The sequence below is a fragment of the Lepisosteus platostomus genome, chromosome 22, assembly GCF_059453375.1.
Source record: "Lepisosteus platostomus isolate fLepPlt1 chromosome 22, fLepPlt1.hap1, whole genome shotgun sequence".
Taxonomy (NCBI): Eukaryota; Metazoa; Chordata; class Actinopteri; order Semionotiformes; family Lepisosteidae; genus Lepisosteus; species Lepisosteus platostomus.
Window position 1 is genome coordinate 2,375,926 of NC_142632.1, and position 13,110 is coordinate 2,389,035.

Here is a 13,110-nt window from a genome sequence, read left to right on the forward strand (position 1 = left end):
GTTGGTTTCTCTGTTAGGGGATACTGGAGCACTACTGTCCTGCTTGTTTCACTCCTCTGTTCAACAGTGTACTATAGAGCAATGTATAGGGGAAGATGGCAGGAGGCCACAGGAGTATTGGGACAGCAAGTTTTACTTGCCGAGTACCAGATTTTAATGGGTGGTTTGATCCCAGATCTATTGGGTTGGAATATTATGCATTACAAAGAATGACTATGCAGAACAGGGTATCACGTGGCTTCAACTGGCTGTGATCACTCAGTATGTTGATGGTATTCTGAGTGCTTCCCCTGACAAGGAAACCCACAAGTCTGAGTTGCGTCAGCTTTAGAGTGTCTAATAGAAGCAGTTATGATAAGGCCCTTTTGTGTCTAGCATTGTGAAATTTTAACAGGGCCTGGGTGCAATGTTTTTTACAGGGTGAGCACAACTCTTAACAGATCTGCTTAAGGGGGGAGTGCAGTACAAGGACAAGATTGCCTTAGTTCCCGCAGCAAAAGCCACCTGTAATAATTTGAAACAAGTTCTCTTACAGGTGCTGAGACTGGGGATTCCTCAGATGGATCAACCATTCCTTTGTATTATTGCAAGTTGCTGACAGAGGCCACCCAAGGAGCCCGCGAGCAGGTCCTGGAGGCGTAGGGACCACCACCTGAAGGAGGGCACGACCTCATCCCAGGAGAGTGGGTGTGGATCAGGAAATTTCCTTCACAGGTTCTCCAGCCCAGGTGGGATGGACCCTACCAGATCCTGTTGACAACCGAGTCTGCGGTTCGAGTGGAAGGAAAAGATCGCTGGATCCACGCGCCACACTGCCGATGAGCCTCATCCCCATTTACAGACTCAGAATGAAATCATTTCTGTTTATAACAATAATTGTTGCTGTAGGACTATGTTCTGCAGGAATTAATGATCATCTCTCCCACAAAGGAGAACATGGAATTAATTCCTTTTTAGGCCTCTCCTATCTGACAGCTAAGAAAACCAACCAAAGTGCCTGCTGGGTGTGTGCCACATTACCCAAATATGTACAGGGAGGACTTCCTATGGGAGCCATTCCTTGGCGTCGCGAGGAAGTCATAGGCATGATCATTTGGAGGGATAATTTAGGAGATTTTAATATGACAAACTATGGGGGGTTGCCATAACACGACTTTAACCTGCACAACATTACAATATCTACAGGAGCGAGGCTTAGAGCCCACGAGTTTCACAGGCTCTTACGCTCCTAAATATAACAGAAGCCATACACCACCATACCTGACTCTCAATAAGGAACGTGAGGGAAACATATGTTTTCAGCACACTAATTGGTCTGCACTTGGTTGGATGGAGTCGTTGCAACCTTACCATCGCTGCAAATATATCCACCTCTACCTTCCAAATTCCAGGATGGGATCGGCACACCCCACAATTTCGGTATAAGTTTCTTATTTTCAGAGGCATGGGGAGCGCCAAACGGAACATATTTCATTTGTGGAAAACGAGCCTACCCATGGTTGCCAGCCCAGTGGTCTGGCTCATGTTATTTAGGATATGTGGTTCCTCATATCCGTGTTCAAACCCACACCCCCTTCGGACCTAACCACAGACCACAAAGAAAATTGGCTGATTGGGAATATTATTTAGGTATAATATTTCCACAAGCCGGCATGAACTTTCTGAGTCGAGAGTTAATTCAAATGGCTTCGACTTTAGAAGAATTAGCAAATTCTACCTCATCTAGTCTGAAGGCTGTTAATGATGAGATGGTAGCCCTCAGAACAGTGGCCATGCAGAACCGACTAGCTTTAGATTATGTACTGGCGGCCCAAGGAGGAACTTGTGCAGTAATTGGCACTGAATGCTGCACATATATCCCTGATAATTCTGAGCACATCTCAGATCTGGCCCAACACATTTACAATGAGGAACAGAAATATCAGGACTATTATACTGAAAATTGGGGAATTGGATCTTGGGTAAAGTCTGTGTTTGGGGCCTGGGGCGGAACTTTTTTACAGTGTTTATTTGTAGGAATAGTATTGTTTATATGTATAATTGTAATCATCACGTGCACAAAAACATGTATCACATCTTGCCATAACCGTGGAACGTACAATGTCATGGCAATACATACCTGTTCGCCAAGAAAGGAAAGATCTGCCCTGACATTGTATGTATAAAAATAGGCTACACTGACGTATGCCATATTTTATAAGGGGGGAATGAAGAAAGATGTGAAGACGGGGGTTTGAATTTAATCTTTTCTGTAGGGGGTTTAGACTTCCAAGTCACAAGCAGGGGTTTATGGCAGGAAAGGGGGTTAACTGATAAGGATTGCAGATGCCAGCTAGGAACCCCCCTGGGTGTAATGTTAAACTGACCATTTGCCCAGAACATCGTAAACTGGCCAAATACCATGAACCCCCCTCTTTACCATCGGACCGAGTGACGTCAGAAACGGAGAAGAAAACTGTATATAACCCAAAAGTTTGTAACAGTACGGCGAACAATACTTCGGTTTTGTTGTTTCTTGCGAGAAACAAGACTTCGGCTTTATTGTTCCTTGCATGCAATAAACTCATCTGTTTTACTTCATCTCGGGATCAAGAACCTTGTTTCTTCTGTTACAACAAAACAGTTTGGTTTTATTTGCAATTTCAGCAGCAAGTAAAGAAAAAGATCTGGATATCTGAAAGTTTTTCACAGGTGACACATTAAAATACTTTAAATGTGCAACTTTGAATGTTTCTGGCTGATTTGGAGTCAACTGGGTTACATTTTGGGCACTGTATTTGTAGGCAAGGTTGTGGAGGTGTGGTTTGTAAGGGCCCAAACTAGGGTTAGGGTTAGGGTTGGAAAACAACCTGGATTTTTTTAAATGCCTTTACTGTGCTCTAGGATGCATTTGAAATGCAGGAAAAGTGTTGGTTTGTTGTTTCCTTGATTCCGAATTTTTACCAATTTTGCAGTTTTTTCTACTCCATATACTGTACATATCAAAATGATGGTCAAGATTGGAGATTGTGATAATACACTTTCTAAATGCTAAACTCTCTTAATTATTGCATGTCAAAAGCAAATTAAAAGGATAGTTTTAGCCAGACATTGGTGGTAATTGCAATCCTTACCTTTTAAACCTAGGAAACAGTTTGGTTTTATTTGCAATTTCAGCATCAAGTAAAGAAAAAGATCTGGATATCTGTAAGTTTTTCACAGGTGACACATTAAAATACTTTAAATGTGCAACTTTGAATGTTTCTGGCTGATTTGGAGTCATCTGGGTTACATTTTGGGCACTGTATTTGTAGGCAAGGTTGTGGAGGTGTGGTTCGTAAGGGCCCGAACTAGGGTTAGGGTTAGTGTTGGACAACACCTGGATTTTTTCTAATGCCTTTACTGTGCTCTAGGATGCATTTGAAATGTAGGAAATGTGTTGGTTTGTTGTTTCCTCGATTACGAATTTTTACCAATTTTGCAGTTTTTTCTATTCCTTATACTGTACATATCAAATTGATGGTCAAGTTTGGAGATTGTGATAATACACTTTCTAAATGCTAAACTCTCTTAATTATTGTATGTCAAAAGCAAATTAAAAGGATAGTTTTAGCCAGACATTGGTGGTAATTGCAATCCTTACCTTTTAAACTTAGGAAACAGTTTGGTTTTATGTGCAATTTCAGCAGCAAGTAAAGAAAAATATCTGGATATCTAAAAGTTTTTCACTGTTTTGACATGTCTGCACTGGTACAGAACCGAGCAATCAGAAAACGTGTGAAACTGTCTTTAGACTCAGCATATAGTACCGAGGCCCCCCATGACCAAATAAAGGCTAACCTCGATAATCAGCCTAAAGAACACAGACTACAGCAAAACGACTGACTTTGAAAAGGGAATGAACGTCCGGAAGGAGTAGTGGAACTAGCTTGAGATGCTTCTCCGGACCCCTAACTAAAAGCCAGCGAGAACCAGCAGCGGCGTCCACTCCTGTCAACCGGGATCCTTCCGCAGCCACGCAGCTCGTGGTGTCCTAACCCTCCCATATCTGATTTTGGACCAAGCACATCAGGGGAGAGCGCAAACGCAGTCCCCCACTACCAGAAAGTATGCAGTCGAGATTCCCACATTTGGGGAATTCGCAGGGGTCAGCACAGCCGGAGTGCAATGGCCGAGCCTCGCCCTGGGTGAACCTCCTTCTTGATCAAGGTATCTCCCCTGCCAGGTAAGTATGAGTTGTACAGGCCCCTGCAAGCGGCCTGCACCCACAGCACAAATCGCGCAGCCTAGGCCACCTCCTCGCCCCGCACGCCACCGCCTCCTGCTGGGCCCACTCTTTCGCACACTCACACGCCACACTAACACTCAAAAGTGTGGGCAAAACGAGAAAACGAGCGCGCCATTTCCTACACATCTGCAGTCGCCGTTGCGCATTCGCAGCATGTCCCGGGATGCAATTCGGCCTCATTTGCATAACTCCAGACCGGCATATCGCCACGCAAGCTCGCGACGTGCGCCTGCCACACACCGAACAAACCTTTTCAGCAATTTCCAAAAAACGGGCCTGCTCGCCTGCCCACAAGGCTCCGTCTCTTACCTGCTCTCCAGAGCCTGCTGCCTTCTGTGCTTTTCTCTCGGCACCGCTGCAGCGCACACAACTCCTGCAGCGGGAGGGGGGGAGAAAGTTCCCGCGCTCCGCCGCAGGGAAGGCTCGCTCTGTGCGCACACGTCCTTTCGATGCCAGTCCAACAAGTGCTCCGCATTAGCTGCGTCGGGGCTCCGGCGTGTCGCACCTCACCTCACCTCACCTCGCACTGCCCCCTCCTTGAATGTCTGCCGCTGGGCATGCCCCGCTCTCCTCCGCCTTATCTTATCGCGTGTGAGCACCGACAATGGCCACAATGCCGGGGAATGGCACCTGTAAAGTGTTAATTGGGGCACAGGAACAGCCCGTCTCGTCTCGGGGGGGCCGGCTTCAGAGACAATACAGCAAACACAGTGGGGCGCGGGAAGAAGACGACACCACACATGCGGGTACATTCAGCTCCGGCGGGAACGAGACATTTGTCGGTCTTTTCAAGTGCCGAGAGCCGAGCAATCCTTCACTTGTATCGTTTCTCCCCGGTGACTAGATCTGGCCCTGCGACTCTCGACTTGGCTCACCCCCGGGGCAGCCCAGCAGGTGTGAGCCTGGCCGGCACCCGGATGGGAGATTCCCCCCCAGAAAAGCTCCGGTTGCTGCTGCTCCTGCAAGAGATGTGACTGGGACCAGCAGGGAGCGCTCACCCTGCGGGCTGTGTGGCTCTCTTACGCCCCAGCCTCCTGATGGCGACACTCTGCTGCACAAACAGGCGCCGTCCTTCGGGGGAGGCGTCAAACCGAGGTCCCGACCCTCCTTGGCCATTAGGAAACCCCAGGGCGTCTCTCAAAAAGAGACGCCGGGGGTGTCCCTCTGGTGTTAGTGCTCCCCTTTACCCATCAGTCGGGGTCTCCTCCTAATCCCCGTCTCACCTGTAACAATCAATGACGAGGCCCCCCTGTCCGTGAGATTTAGTACTCGCGCAAGAGACCGGGGGCAGAGCGCAAACGCGGTCCCCCGCCCCCCACAAATTGCGCGCTCCGGGTTCCCTCTCGGGGCCCTGCAACACAGCGGAAGGGCAGCGAGAAGGAGCCTCTTGCTCTGACGCCGCAAGGCCACAAGAGGGCGGAGGCGCCGCGCGCCCGGCCGACGTGTTGGACCGGTGCGCTTTACGTGCTGAAATAAACACGCGACAGCCCCGAAATGTTTCCAGAGTGCTGTGCACTGGAGGTTTTTGTCTGGTGAAGACTTGCCTGGTGCTCCTCCGTGCAGATTGTTTGTCCTCCTCCAGTGCGGGACGAGCCAACACAAGGGAGCGCATTCGCCAACATCCAGGCACGCAATGCGATTTGGAAAGCAGCTCCTTTCCAAAGAGTTGCACACGAACGATCCTTCAGTCCCGCTCGGGGGGCACAGAGCCCCCGCCACACACAGCTTCAAGTAGCGAGTCAGGCGCCGGGGTTTTCACTTACGGCCACACCACCCTGAACACGCCCGATCTCGTCTGATCTTGGAAGCTAAGCAGGGTTGGGCCTGGTTAGTACTTGGATGGGAGACTGCCTGGGAATACCAGGTGCTGTAAGCCTTTGCTCTCCTGGCCAGCAGGGGTCGCCGTTGGTGCCGTAGGCTTTGGGAGGAAAACCTGCAGGATGGAAAGGTGATCTATAGCCTCATCTCTAGAGATGTTTTGTTGCTGTGGCATGTGTGTGACCCATATTCAAAGAAAAAAAACCCGTCTGTAAAACGAATATCGAAGCTGCCTCTAAATCTGCAAATGAAGATGAGTCGATAAACCACTCGTTTTTCGTATAACTAGACATATATTCATTTGTTACCGATTTCATTCATTGAGCACGGATACAATAGAGGTACAGCCATTCACTGTTTGACATGTCTGCACTGGTACAGAACCGAGCAATCAGAAAACGGGTGAAACTGTCTTTAGACTCAGCATACAGTACCGAGGCCCCCCATGACCAAATAAAGGCTAACCTCGATAATCAGCCTAAAGAACGCAGACTACAGCAAAACGACTGACTTTGAAAAGGGAATGAACGTCCGGAAGGAGTAGTGGAACTAGCTTGAGATGCTTCTCCGGACCCCTAACTAAAAGCCAGCGAGAACCAGCAGCGGCGTCCACTCCTGTCGAACCGGGATCCTTCCGCAGCCACGCAGCTCGTGGTGTCCTAACCCTCCCGTATCTGATTTTGGACCAAGCACATCAGGGGAGAGCGCGGACGCAGTCCCCCACTACCAGAAATTATGCAGTCGAGATTCCCTTATTTGGGGAATTCGCAGGGGTCAGCACAGCCGGAGTGCAATGGCCGAGCCTCGCCCTGGGTGAACCGATTTCGATTTTTCGATTTTTAAGAACTTTATTTTCTTTTCACAATAAAATACAGGACATCACAAATCAGAAAGCTTTACATTAATATACATACTTAAAACAGTATATATGATCACATCTCATTACATTTTGACACGGTAACAGTTACATAGTAACAATTTATTTTTTTCTGGTGCAAATCACATTCTTTACTTAAACATGATAATGTTTTTCACAGTCTCTTGAGATATTGACCTATGCTCTCTATTTCCCACAGATTTTCTGCTTCCTCCCTCCCTTCTCTCCACAGATCTCTGAGGTAATAGTTCTCTCGGGTGATGAACAGGGCCAGGCTACCTGCTGCCTTGACTGGGACCTCGATGCCTTTGAACAGCCCCATGTTCCTCACTCTCCACAGGGCGTCTTTCCCACTGTTCACCACGGCCCAGATCCTGTCAAACACGTCAGGAGGAAGTTTGACAGGAGAGATGCCGTATATGACGAAAGCAGCGGTCAGGGTAAATTGGGGCGAGAGAGCCTGCAACCAATCTTCAAACTGTGCCCAGAAGGCCTTAGCAAAAAAACAGGACCACAGGAGATGGGTCACAGTCTCCTCCTCGCCGCAGCCCACCCTAACGCAGCGAGGCCCCTACGGTACAAGAAAGTTCGTACCGGTAAGCACTGGTGGACGACACTCCAGGCTAAATCTCTGTGAATGTTGCACAGAAACTTAGAGGATGTGTGTTTCCACACCTTCCTTGTTTGGGCTGATGTTAAAATGCCCACAGGGGTCTGCCTATTATTCTGGGGTGCAACGAAATCTTCCAGTTTTTGACGCTGACATCTCGGAAGGGAATATGGCCAATTGGGTGAGATCTTAGAAAACTTTTAACTGTCCCATAAATTGCAGGGCATGTGTCAGAGAGTGGGACGTCCAGCTTGGGTCTGACACCCCACACTCTGAACACCTCCCTACCTACCCAGAGCCTGGAAAAATAAGTCCAGGTACGCGCTGCAGGTGCTGTTGCAAAGCCTCTCAGCACAGAGGCCAGGAAAATGCACAGCAGCTTCGTAGCAATATCTGGGACAGACTTCCCCCCTGAGGGTAGCGGCCTGTACATTATTTCCCTTCTGAGTCTTTCCTGCTTCCCACCCCATAGAAATTGAAACATCAATCTCCTCAGCACCGCCGCAACACGGTGTGGGATTGGGAAGGTAGAAGCCAGAAAATTCAAGACAGACAAGAGCTCGGCTTTGATGACCAGCACCTTCCCTGTCATGGTGAGGTCTCGGTCCTTCCATTGCATCAGTTTTTTGTTTAAGATTGGCAATTTGTTCTGCCAATTTACTGTTCCCATCTCTTCTCCAAAATACACCCCCAGGACCTTAATTCTCTTCTCTTGCAGCCTGAGATCATGTCCTTCTATTGGCTCCCTCCAGTTCTGATAAAAAATCTCACTCTTAGATTTGTTAATTTTTGCGGAGGAAGCCAAAGAGAAACGATCACAGCACTGCAGAGCTCTGCTAATTGAGGCATTGTCAGAGAGGAGCAGGGTGACGTCATCCATGTATAGAGATGTCTTTACCTCTCCTCCCCCACTTCCAGGCACTGGTATCCCATTAATGGCCTGATCCTGGCGCAAGGCACAGGCTAAGGGCTCCATAGCCAAAACGAATAACAAGGGGGATAATGGGCAGCCCTGCCTCACCCCTGAACAGACTTCAAAGGGGCGTGATCTATTGCCATTAACCATTACTCTGCTGTTGCTACCTGTGTACAGCAGGTTAATCCACTTTCTCATGATGGGGCCAAACTTCATGTGCTCAAGTACCGATGTTAAGTACTGCCGGTTTAGGCGGTCAAAGGCCTTTTCTAGGTCTACACCTAAAATGCACAGAGGGAGGGAGCGATCCTCTGAGTACAGACAGACATCCCTCAACAAGGCCAGGTTGTCGCTCATCAGGCGTCCTGCTATCCCACAAGTCTGTTCTTTCCCTACCAGTGAGGCCACTACATTTTGTAGGCGCAGGATCTTAGCGTCCACGCCTAAGAGGCTGAGGGGTCTCCAGTTCTTTATGTCATTCTTTGCTCCTTTCTTAAACAAGAGAGAGATAGTGCCTTCTCTTAAGGAGTCAGGCAGCAATTCTGTCTTATAGCTTTCCTCGAATAGGAGCAGTAGCGGATCCTGAAACAGATCCCAAAAGGTGCAATAAAATTCTTTAGGCAGCCCGTCAGCACCCGAAGTTTTCCCCTTCTGTAAGCTCTCCATAGCCTGTCTCAGCTCTTCTACTGTCAAATCCCTCTCAAGTACTTCCCTATCTTCTTCACTCAAAACGTTTTCTAGCTTTGAGGTAAAAAAATGAATTTCTTCATCCTTTACCTCTGTAGAGCTGTACAGTCTTGAGTAGAAGGCCTCGCTGCAGGAGAGGATAGTACTCGGCTCTGTTCTCTCTCGTCCCTCCTCAACAACACTTTCCATGACAGACTTGGAGCCTACCACTTTCCTGAAAAAGAGGCGAGTACACTTCTCATTTTCTTCCAAGAACTGCACTCTGCTTCTTAACAGCACTCCTCGACTACTTTCTTCGGCTATGCTCCGGATGTCCTTTTTTAAAAGGGTGATATCCTCGAGCACATCGAAGCCACTGTGCAGCATTGTGTAGAGACGCTGCAGCTGCCTCTGTTTCCTGGCTAGCACTCCTCTCCGTCTGGCAGCAGCCTTCCTTCCCTCAGCCATGAAAAAGGCCTTTGTCCTCATCTTCACCTCCTCCCACCACTCTCCTACTGACCCGTACAGACACTGCAAGGACAGCCACTGTGATAGTTTCTCCTTGTAGCGGGATACTACCCCCTCGTTCTCTAGCAGCTTTGTGTTGAGTTTCCAGAGGCCTGGGCCAAAGACAGTCCCGCCCTGGAGTTCCACTCTACACCCTAAAGCCTGATGATCTGAGAAGAAGACAGGCTGAAGAGTGACCCCAACAACTTTCACTCTCTCTGAGACAAAGCAATAGTCAATTCTGGAGCTGCTATTCCTCCCTGACCATGTACATCCTGCTGTTGTGGGATATATACATCTATATGTGTCTGAGAGTTTAAAGTCTTGAACTAAGTTTTGCAGGGCCAGTGAGCTGGAATCCAATTTTATCGGAGAGCTAGACTGCCTGTCTGTGTGCTCTAAGATACAATTAAAATCCCCTCCCACTATCACGTCTGTGCTACTTAACAATAGGGGAGAGAGTGCCTTGAGTAGCTCCACCCTTCCTCCCACGTCAGTAGGACAATACACATTGATTAGCCGCAGGTTAACGGTCCCCCATTCCACATCCACACACAGCAACCTGCCATCTATGACCCTCTGAATACTTTTCAATTTGAAAGCCCATCCTTTGAAAAGAATGGCCACGCCAGAGGCTCTGTTGTTATTGTCCCCTGACCAAACAGAAGGCCCTTTATCCCACCTATCTTCAAAGCTTTTATACCTCTCTTGATAGGCTAAAGCACACTCCTGCAACATCAACACATCTCCCTCTCTCTGCTGGAGGTAATCAAAGACACACTGGCATTTAACTCTGTCATTGATACCTCTGGTGTTAAGAGAAATTATGTTTAGAGCCATATTACATAAGAAAGTGGAACCAGTCTTTACAAAACACATTTCTCTTCGGTCTCACCTGTTACCTTCTTCTTTTTCTTTTTCTTCTTACCAATTTCCTGCCAGCCATCCTCTGAATGAGCCTTCATCAGGGTGGCAGCAGTAAAAGCGTTCACCGAGTCCATTTCAAGGAAGGGGGTAGAAGGAGGGGTGGAGGGGTTCCAGCTGTCCCCATCGCCATGCTCTCCTTCCTCCTCGCTCGGGGAGAAAACAGAGTCATTTTTCCTTTTCCTCAAGTCCAGCTCCTGGGAGCACTGAGGGGAAAGGGGTGCAGCCGATGCACCAGTCTCCTCTTCCCCCTCACCCACCAGCTGTTGCAGATCCTCCGTGACGGACTGGATGGAGGAGAGGAGGGCATCTGTAGCACTTGTAGAGTCTGAGAAAAGCAGCTCCGCTGAATCCTGGGTATCGTCGCTGGACCCGCTCCACCGGGGGGCCCCACACTGGCCCTCGTTCTGAGGAGCAGGAGTGGGGGAGGGGTCCTCGCTGTTCTCTGGGGTTTTCAAACCCTCGTGCTTGTCTGGTGCAGTCTGCGGTTGTGGGAGCGTAGTGGATTTCTCTTCCACCGGCCCCGGAGCCACAGCAGGACTGATCCTGGCTGGAGGCTGAGACTCTTTGTCCAACAAGGGTTCTTTGTTTGACTTGTTGTTTGCTTTGGCTTTTCGGGCCGGTTTGGCTGAAACAAGCACTGCCTCATCCTTTCTCATTTTGAGTTTATTGGCGTAGGTGTGAGGGCAGTTCTTAAAAACGTGTCCTTTCCGAGCCACATAAATTGCACTTTGGCAGCATTGAACAGTCAGAGGCTAAATGTCCCTGTTTGCCACAGGTCTTGCAGCATTTCACAGTGCAGGACGATGCCAGGTGTCCCACAGCACCACAGCGCCGACACACCTTTGGTTGTCCCACATAAAAAACATAGCCATTGCAGGCGCCCAGCCGGATTGTAGAGGGCAGGTGCCTTAAGCCTCCATTTACATTGTCCGGTAGCAAGCGAACCTCGAATTTCCTTGCTCCTGTTTTTATACCGTCAACATCTCTAACCTCAGTTCCATGGTGGACGGTGCAGTACTGCTTAAGCCAGGTGTGAATGTCCTCCGTCTTTGCCAGTTCCGAGAACATAACAACATGCACCGTTTTCCTCTCTCTCTGTGTCAGAGGCTGCAAGCTGATCTTCTCAAGGGCAGGAACTTTCCCTCTTTTTGCCTCAAACACATCCATGCATTGTTCAAACAGAGAATAGGTAGCAAAAAACCTCAAATGCTTTCTGACCTGGGAGAGCGAAGATGAAATCCAAGTGCCGAGGTTCAAAGCCAAGTTCCTTCTGTAACACTTTTCTGCTGAACTGCATACGATCCATGAAGAGGTCATCCAAAAGCTCAAAACGTACAGCATTCTTGCGGGATCCAAAGGTTGCCATCTCAAACTGCAAAACAAACACTGCTTCCACAAAACAAGAAAACAATCCAACTACTCCAACTACAGGCTGATCAAGGTATCTCCCCTGCCAGGTAAGCCGAGAGCCGCAGGCGATGAGCCCGGAGCTGAACGGGCCCCACTGGCTCGTTTGTAAGGCCAGGTGCATTGCCAACCACGACCGGCAGGGCAGAGGCCTTGAAGGCGGCCTGGGCTCCTGCAGCTGTCCAGCCACGCACTCTGGTTTCTCTTCATCTCGTACAAATCTTTTGCCTTTTACTAAAGATTTCCATGGAGAGGAGCATGAATGAGTTCCACACAATTTTTGTGCTTCCCTGCCTTCGGGTGAGGCGCAGCTGGGCTGGTCAAAGAGAGAAAACAAAACCGCTCACAATCGCTCTTATTACGGCGACTGTGGCCGTCTGCTCTGCGAGTCCTCGGTCTCCGCCTGTCTGATTGGCGCTCTTTTCTTTGGGGGGCGGGAAGTGTCCGGCCGCAAATATGAAGCATTACAGCAACGACATGCCATGAGACGATAACGATTTCCATAGGATCCCCGCGGTTGCCTGGCAACCGTCAGCTTTGCGCAGTGGCAGTATCGTAGCCTGTGAGGTTTAGCCGATGCGCGATTATTGCTAGTTGAAAACTTTTCCCAATACCCCGCTTCCGCCGGTTTGCAATACAATCGGCGAAAGCAATTCTTGACAGTCTCGTCAGAGACTGAGCAAGGTGTTTAAAGACAGATTTTGTCATGGTAACATCATGGTAGAAAGAAACAAGCTTGTTACGTCTCAACAGAAACACTCTTTAGCTCTTTCAGCGTTATGCAGAGAACAGCGTCTGTCGAGATCACTTTTGAGTCAGCGCGAAACGCCGTGTGCTGTCAGTTTGATTTCATATTGCTCGTAGCGGCGCCCGGCTTTTGTCTGTCAAACGTTAGGTTGCCCTTCTTCATGCTGCATCGTCGGCATGAGTGGAGCTTTTTAAACGTCTGTACTTACTGCGCCTCATAAGAAATCGTTTGTCCCCGTTCAAAACAGATTGTGCGATGTCCTGCAGCGTTCGCAAAGCAAACCTTTGACAGTTTGAAAGAGGAATTTATTCTGCTTCCTGTGCGTGCAGTAGTTACAAAGTTGAACGTCTTTACACGATCTGCCGCA

At 48.8% G+C, this 13,110-nt stretch overlaps 5 non-coding genes across 5 annotated transcripts; 3 read left to right on the forward strand and 2 right to left on the reverse strand.

Moving 5' to 3' along the window:
* Positions 1 to 4,048: 4,048 nt before the first annotated feature.
* On the reverse strand, positions 4,049 to 4,212 carry LOC148643040 (U1 spliceosomal RNA). The gene has a single exon (XR_015929267.1). It is a non-coding gene; the product is annotated as a U1 spliceosomal RNA (small nuclear RNA).
* Positions 4,213 to 6,024: 1,812 nt separating this feature from the next.
* LOC148643041 (5S ribosomal RNA) lies at positions 6,025 to 6,143 on the forward strand. Its single transcript, XR_015929204.1, has one exon. It is a non-coding gene; the product is annotated as a 5S ribosomal RNA (ribosomal RNA).
* A 637-nt stretch (positions 6,144 to 6,780) lies between these two features.
* Positions 6,781 to 6,940, reverse strand: LOC148643042 (U1 spliceosomal RNA). Its single transcript, XR_015929145.1, has one exon. It is a non-coding gene; the product is annotated as a U1 spliceosomal RNA (small nuclear RNA).
* A 5,245-nt stretch (positions 6,941 to 12,185) lies between these two features.
* LOC148643043 (U5 spliceosomal RNA) lies at positions 12,186 to 12,299 on the forward strand. The gene has a single exon (XR_015929301.1). It is a non-coding gene; the product is annotated as a U5 spliceosomal RNA (small nuclear RNA).
* A 229-nt stretch (positions 12,300 to 12,528) lies between these two features.
* On the forward strand, positions 12,529 to 12,670 carry LOC148643044 (U4 spliceosomal RNA). The gene has a single exon (XR_015929470.1). It is a non-coding gene; the product is annotated as a U4 spliceosomal RNA (small nuclear RNA).
* The last annotated feature ends 440 nt before the right edge of the window (positions 12,671 to 13,110 follow it).